Genomic DNA, 8,242 nt, shown 5'->3' with positions numbered 1-8,242 from the left:
GACACCCATAAAATATTCATAGGCTGCTGTACAAGCTCATTGACTGCTTGGGGGACATAGAAGGCCGAGGGATTAAATTAGTCAGAAGAACTTGCAGTTTTGTCCCTTAAACTCAGGTTTCCATAGCTCATCAACAAATCTGATTTAGAATTTACAGGGATTTATTGAAACCATAGGGGAGAGGGTGACATAAGATGGTGGTAAAAAAGCAACTGACTTTCTTTTCCCCATGGAGGGCCGTTTGGAGAAAGAGAAAAACCTCCTCTGAGAAATATTAAATAAAGTTAGAATTGGAAGAAAGTAAATCTGGCAGAAATATGCCTGGAGAGGAATCTTTGCAGTCAGAGACACTCTCCTCCCTTTATTTATTATTAATTTTTAAAATAAAAATGTAATTCAGTCCAACCGGTATTTGATTGTGTGCATAATCAATGCAAAGTGAACGACATACTCTACATTTCCAGAAGGTTAGAATTTGTGTGACGGTAATTATGCTGCTCTAGTGGAAACAAATGTCTGTAGATTTCTGTCTTGTTACTGGGCAGGTAAATAAGAGCCTGTTTTCAGGGACCTATTGCAGGTGGGAGGGGTGGAGGTCAGAGCCTAGGAGCAGAGAAAGGAAGATCATTCTGAGTCACTCCAGATCTAGATCTAGAAGGTGTCACTTCGGCAGGAAGTGTGAGGGTGAGGTGTCCAAATCCTGATACTGGGAGGAAGAGAAGGTCAGAGAAAATGGCACAGGCTAGACAGATGCCACGTGCAGTTACAACCTTCTAGTCACTGGGCATGAAGCGGTTAAAGAAAACCCAAGGCAGCAGTGGCCAGGGGGCTCTGTAAGAGCCACACACAGGAAGCGTCATAGGCTTCATTTTCCTGTGCCACGTAGGGAGACTTGTTTCAGCCAGGACTGAATCTGAAAGCTATTCTACCCGCTAGAAAGCCGGGAGTTATAAAACCCTCCTAGTGCCACAGCATGACTCAGAAGCAGCTGAGCAGGACCCAGAACCGAGGGGACAGCTGAGGCAGAATCACACTTTTGCCTCATCTATGGGAAAAAAGCAAAACCTCCTTAGCAATAGAATAATTTAGCCATCGTACACCAGTATAAATCCCAGACAGACAAGAGGCTTACATGGAAACACTTGAAAAGTTAGAGAAAAATAAAAGAGAATATTTAGCTGATCTCAAGCAAAGAAAGGAGTCATTAATAATAGTCACGATCCTGAGAAACTTGCTCAGTCTACATAGGTGGAGCCAAGACTCAAACTTGGGTCTGTGGAATGTCAGAGCCTTGCTCTTAACCCTGCATGGAACTGCCTCCTTGAGAAGAAACTAAAAACAAATAGTTCAGGAAACAAAGACTTCTAAAGTATGTCCACATAACTCCCCATAAATGGAAAGAACAAGCAACAATCAGGACGCTTTTGCAATAGATGGTTGACATAGGGCCATAGTCTTGAAAAAGTCTGAACAAACCAAAAAGAAAAGACAAAAAGAGGCCAATAGAAATTTCAGCAAAGGTTACAAACAGGCTGTTTCCAAAGGAAGTTAACGTGGTGGTCAATGAACATGTGAAGAGTGTCAGTCTTCCTAGTAAGCAAAGAAATGCACATTTCACAAATCATTTTTTCAAATCATTATTTAGCAAATTATTTATTAAATCAGGGTTTTGTTTGTTATTTTTTTCTTGGCCACTGGCCGATATGGGGATCCATACCCTCAACCTTGGTGTTACAAGGCCACACTCTAACCAACTGAGCTAACCAGCCAGCCCAAATTATCATTTAAACAAATCATTAACACATTTTTTAATCCAACTCAGCAAACTTTTAACAAGAGGTTAATGCCTAGTATTTTGGGTAAGTAAGGTGACTAACGTTTTAGAGAATTGATGGGACACAGTCATACCAAAGGAAAAAAAAATATAATATATAATAAATAATTACACATCTGTTATTATTTTAACATAAAAATATTAAAAATAGATATTTATTATTTTAAATTATATATCATTCTGTGTTATTTATGTAAATACTATTATTTAAACAAAAACATATAAGACTAGTTAACAGTGACAATTAGCAGTAATTAATAATAGGACTAATTGAAAAATAATGTTTAAGAAAAATATAACATTTTTATAATGCTTCTTTTGATTCTCTGATACAGCAATTGTTTTAACTTTTTACTGGATATTTACAGTTTTAGGGGGGTTTTTTTGGTGGCTGGCCAGTTAAGTGTTCTGAACCCTGGATATTTACATTTTATAGGCTTTACTATTATATATTCATATATAATATATAATATATATCCATATATATATTATTATATATGCCTAAGATCACAAATGTAATATATTTTAAAAGGCAAGCATAAATATGATAGGCCTAATTAAACAAATATTAACCCATATCTAATTAGAAATAACAGTGACATGTTTGTTTCTGTTCCACGGTGCTGTAGGGTGTTTTTTTACTCTTTCTGTTTCCTTTTCCAATAATATTTCTCCGAGATGCCTGCAATCTTTCAGACTGTGGTGGTGAACTGAGAACAGTCACACATACAATTCGGTCCGACTTGGTGTTCTGCTCTTATTAAGCCCCCATTACACTAATTCCTGGTGTCAATCCAGTGAGATGCCATCAGGATGAACATCCTCTCAACAAAAGCACTTGAGCATGGAATAGTTGGGATTTTACTTACTAGTAACAGCAGGTTTTTAGACTTGGGAGAGTTAGTTTCCAGCTCTCCAAAAATGTCCATTCACTCTGTATCTCCAGGCTTGTTTGGGTAGACCAGCTGTTTGTTAATCAGGACCTTTGCATCTATAAATTCATTGTCTAGACTATCCACGTCTAAAATTTGTAAACACACCAAAGGACACAGGATCCGATCATAAGTTAAATCTCTCTCAGGGAAAATCGTATCAAAGCACAGTTTTAATCTGAACTCGTGAAATCAAAATTGGATTCCAAATAAATTACAGTTTTAGTAAAGAAATGAAAAAGTCCCATGTAACGTGGCTGCCCTTTTATGGCGACTTTATTTATTTATTTATTTATATTTCGGAAGCCATCTTTATTTCCAAAAAATACTTTGTGAGTTTCTGTTGCAACCTACACATGACATCAGACAACTCAGGTGGGGTCAGTTCATTCTCTTCTAGCTCCTCCTGATGGCCTCTTCAAAGATCATCAGTTTTGGAGAAACAGCATATACATTTCTGTTTTACTGTAATATTTTTTTTCCATTCTCATCCTCAATGTATTTTCAAATTCAAGAAAAATATCCTCCTTGTCCCACATCTTGAAAATATAATTTTAACATCTCTCTTTTGGCTGACAGCAACGATTACCATTTTATAGGCACATATCTAAAGAGACTTCTTCCATTTCTATAAGATCAAATATCTCATCAAGTAATTTTGCAGTTTTGAGGAAACTAAAAAGTGACCAATGCTTTTCATCATGAAAGCCTCAATCCTGCAGGTGAGCAATTTACACCCCTTTTTAGTGACATGATGTACAAGGCATGCAGAGCATTTAGCGAGAATGATATTTTGTCATTGTCTTTGGTAAGAAGTGTATAGACTGAAAGGAATTCGCCAAAATTTACATTTGTACTGTCTACAAATATGCAGACAGACAAGCAAGATCCACTTTGTATTTGGATAACTTATCAACAATCTTTTGTTTTTATGTTTTCTGTAGTTTCATTTAAATCTACATGGAAATCAAGAGGATTATTTGAAATTCCATTTTTTCATACAAAGTACCTAAGAACTAGAGAGAACATTTTTGCTGCTGTTGGGGAAGAAAGACTTTTCCTCTACCATCTTTTTTTTTTTTTTTTTTTTTTTTGCTTTATGACTCTTCTAAAGTTTTGTCTCCTCCACCCTGTTAAGTTCAGTAACTGAGGCCTGTAAATTAAACTGGCAAAAGACAGATTAACGAGAGAAAAGGTACAATTTTTATTTAATGTTTATGTGCACAGGCATTCACAGAAAAGAAGTGAAACTCACAGAAGCAGTTAGACTCAGGGGCTCATATACCATTTTAACAAAGGAAAAAGGCTTGGCCTCCAGGAACACTACATCATGGGGAAGAGACTGGGAGATATATGGAGGAACTAGTGGAAGATAAGGGTTATTTTAGGATACCTATTTACGCAAACTCATCTCAGTGTCAACTCCCTGTCTCTGTGATTAAAAAGTGCTCTTCTCTTCCTGGTGCAAGGGGGTAGGGGATGCACCTTTCTCAAGAGTAAATATATGTCCTGCTTTTAGACAGATGAGGTAGGGCAGAGAGCTCTTCCTGCACCTGCTTTTTCTCAATTGCCTTCATTTCAAAATAATCAATAAGTCAAAGTGGCATATTTTGGAGTAGCGTTTTCTGGTCCCCTTCATTTTCATTGTTGCTGCAGTGATGGAGCCCATCCCTTGATATACTGGTAAATTCTGGCACAATCAGCTCTACACTGTAAAGAGCGAACACATTTGTTATCAAAATTTCCTCTTTTGTTCCCTCACTGGACACTTTAGCTGCAACCTCAGAATCAGGAAGCGTAACTTAGTTTCATGGAGCAATCAAGGCAGTAATATGACAGTGCATATTCCTTGGTGTGTATGCTTATACTAATTCAGTGGCTGCTACTTTCCCTGAGCAGTGGTGTCCTTTGCAGAAACAAACAAACAAAACCCTTTTGATTGATTGCAAAGCGCTTGCCTGTCCCATTCCAAACGTATGAGATTGTCTCCATATGTGCTTTTACATCCCTTCCGCCACCGTGCCCAACTGCAGATTATTTTCTGCACCCGTGTAGTGTGCGGCTTTGGTTATTCGCCTCCCTAATGAGATACCTGTGTCCTTCCATTTGTCATTAAAATAACACAGTTGCTTAGCCTTCTTTTTCAGTGATGACTGGGTTATGCGGGCATTGGTGCTATAATCTGAACTCTTAGAAAACATGATCATAATAGTGACAGAGTTAAAAATTAAACTTTCACTATCTCAGTGCAAACAGAACACAACAGTTAGTCCACAGGCAAAGTCAAAGACAGACTGTTAACGCTCATGATTATCAGGCATTTGAGTTGTGCACTTAAGTCGTATAACGCCCAGTGATAGCAACAGTGGCTGATCTATTATCGGGAACCAAAAATCACGGTAGCCAACATCAGCAGTCAGTGACCATGAGAGGTGGACAATCTGCGTGGTATCCACTTGACACTAAAAGCAGTGTTGCTTGCAGCCCCTATTTTTTGGCTGCCTTATGGGTTTTGTACTTTCCCCCCATGTTCCATATTCATTGCTGAAAACGGGGATTTCTCATGTCCTGTCAAGGAGTCTCCAGAAATGTGGAACTTTCAGCACTAAAACCACATGGGCACAGCCCCTGTGAAAAGAATTCTTTCAGATCTTCCCGGTAGAAGTATGTATATTGGTGCAACTTTTCTGGAGAGCAACTTGGATGTGAATTTCAAGAGTCTTAAATATGTTTTTACCTTTGAGCCAGTAATTTCGCATCTAGGAAATTTATCTTAAGGAAATAATTAGAGAAATTCACAAATATTTATAATTATGGATAGTCAAGTGGGTTTTATTTACAATGTTCAAAAATTGAAAATAGTTTATGTACATGCACATGTACAATGGGTCTTCAGAAAGTTCATGGAAAGATTCGTATTCTTTTTTTTTTTTTTCCAGCTGGCTAATACGGGGATCTGAACCCTTGACCATGGTGTTATCAGCACCACACTGTCATATTATCTTTTGATTCTATTTTTCTGTGAGTTTTTTTGAGGTACCCGTGTGTGTGTGTGTGTGTGTGTGTGTGTGTGTGTGTGTTTTATAATGGATGCAGTTATTAAATGCAGTCCTTAAAACTCAGGTTTTTGAGGAATATTTCATGGTTTGAAATAATACAATCTAATAGTAACTTTAAACAGCAGTTTACAGTACGATCCCATTTTAAGCTAAACAATGCAGGCACATGAACATACATATATATGCAGTAAAAGAAAGAACTAGAAAGGAATAACTCAAAATTTTATATTTTAATGGGAGGATTATGGTTAAAAATAATTAATTTTTTTATTATACTTTTTATATTTTTCCAATTTTCTGTATTTGACAAATTTTATTCTGGTAATTTAAAAGTATAATTGGATGAAATGTTGTAATACTGCCCGAAGGCTGAGCAATTGCCAGCTATGAATGTAAGTTCTCTGGAATTAGCAATAAGACTCATGATGTAAGGAAATGACTCTTCCACTCTTCCATTACAGATTATTATTAGAGGCTGATCTGAAGTAAACCATGAGAAATAAGAGACTCTGCAAAGAAATTTTTCTAAGATTTTTCCGAGATGTAGAGAAGGGGGTCTTAAAATTACGTAATGTCAAAACACTATTCTATATTATTTATACTTATGGTTTATATAATGGTGTGTACATTTCATTATACATTGTACACAGTTCTCATTCCCTAGTGTAGATTCTCTTCATCTTGATTAATCTCTTAGTTGTCTTTAATGTTTTTAGTGAAAGAACTGTGAGGTGTCACCCTAGGTTGGTAGTGAACTAGGTGGCCCTCAGCTGACAACACAGAAGGTGCCCAAAGTGAGCTGACATGAGAAGTCCCACCCATTCTCCTGCAATGGAACTCGTGGCTGAGTCCTGCCCAAGTCTGTCACACTAGAGTGACTCCAGGCAAGGAGGGAGGAGATGATGAATCTCAGGTCTATTGCAGGGAGAATGAGGCCCTCCCAGTTTAATAACACAAACATCCTATTAAGGACCTACATAAATGTAGAGTCTGTGCCCCTGTTGCTTTCTTTCCCACTCCACAGTCCAGCCAGGGACTCCACAGTCCAACATGGTTGGTTTGATTCTGAAGTCTTATTCTTGTGCTGATGGCAACTCTGCTTTCCTGTTTGGGCTCCATGTCCCGTGTGTGATAAAAGTGGGGAAAGGAAATCAGGAGGAGGGAATATATACGGAGAAGCAAACGTTTGGGCTGAGCCCGTGGCGCACTCGGTAGCGTGCTGCGCTGGCAGCGCGGCGATGCTCCCGCCGCCGCGGGTTCAGATCCTATATAAGGATGATCGGTGCACTCCCTGGCTGAGCGCCGGTCACCGGAAAAAAAAAAAAAAAAAAAAAAAAAAAAAAGAAGCAAACGTGATGCTGGAATGGGAAGGACTGTGGCTTCTGCAGCCTGCTAGAACACTCTGTGCACCACCCACAGTTCCTAAGACACCAAAGGAAAGGTAAATTGCGGTGCACGACCCCAAAGACTGGATTGATCCCCCTTTCCCTGGATTAACTTATTCCAAATTTCTCTCTTCCTGTTCAGGGTTCAGTTTATCATCTAGTTTTTTATCAGAGAAGTAAGTGGAAACTGGCAGCCCATAAGACACCCGTGGCCAAGGTTGGGGGCTGAACTGGGGTTGGAAACACGAGATGGAAGTTCAAGGTTGTGATAGCTCAGAAGGCTCCAACCTCTCGAGGTGACATTCAGGAGACAAAGCACCAGGAGCTGAAAAAGAAATCCATTACTGCCGGTGTGCACCATGCAGGAGCCCAGAGAACGTGAAATGCCGGCCGCAGCTCAGGGGTGACTAGGTCATCGCAAGTCTGAAACCAGTTCTCTGCCCAGGATGTTATCTGTAAGTCATAAACCCGATCGAGAATCCAGGAAGTTTTGAGGGTGAGTCAGGGCGTTTATACCCCGATCTAAAGACAAGCCTTGTTTGCCTCCAAAGGTACTTCCTTATAAATCCTCCAGGGCAGGAGCCGGAGTGAGCTGGGCCTGTCCCAGGCAAATTGGGAACGGGAGCAGCCGGCTGAGGAGCAAGCGCCCAAAAACGTGTGGTTGCAGGTGCATTGGCAGGAAGGCTCTGCCGGGTGTGGGGCAGCAGAGGCGACAACAGGGCCACTCGGCGCTGGCTGTGCCCTAGACTCACCTGCCGAGCTTAAAAAAAGCCCAGTGTTCAGCCACACCCCAGACCGATTAGACTGGAATTTCTGGGGGTTGGGCCCAGGCGGTGGCGTGTTTTTAAAGCTCCTCAGGTGAGTTTAATGCCAGGACTGCGAACCACTGCATTGGGGAGGTTCTCAGAACTGCTTCCTAAGACGTTTGTTCTGATGGATTCATTTTCTTGTGACCAGCTAGTAATTACAAAACAAGCTTGACAAAAATAGTGTTTAAAGAAACATTTAAACTATCATGAATGTGTTCTTTAT

Source organism: Cynocephalus volans, chromosome 2, assembly GCF_027409185.1.
Source record: "Cynocephalus volans isolate mCynVol1 chromosome 2, mCynVol1.pri, whole genome shotgun sequence".
Lineage (NCBI taxonomy): Eukaryota > Metazoa > Chordata > Mammalia > Dermoptera > Cynocephalidae > Cynocephalus > Cynocephalus volans.
The sequence above is the reverse complement of the archived record's forward strand: the minus strand, read 5'-3'. Positions refer to the sequence as shown.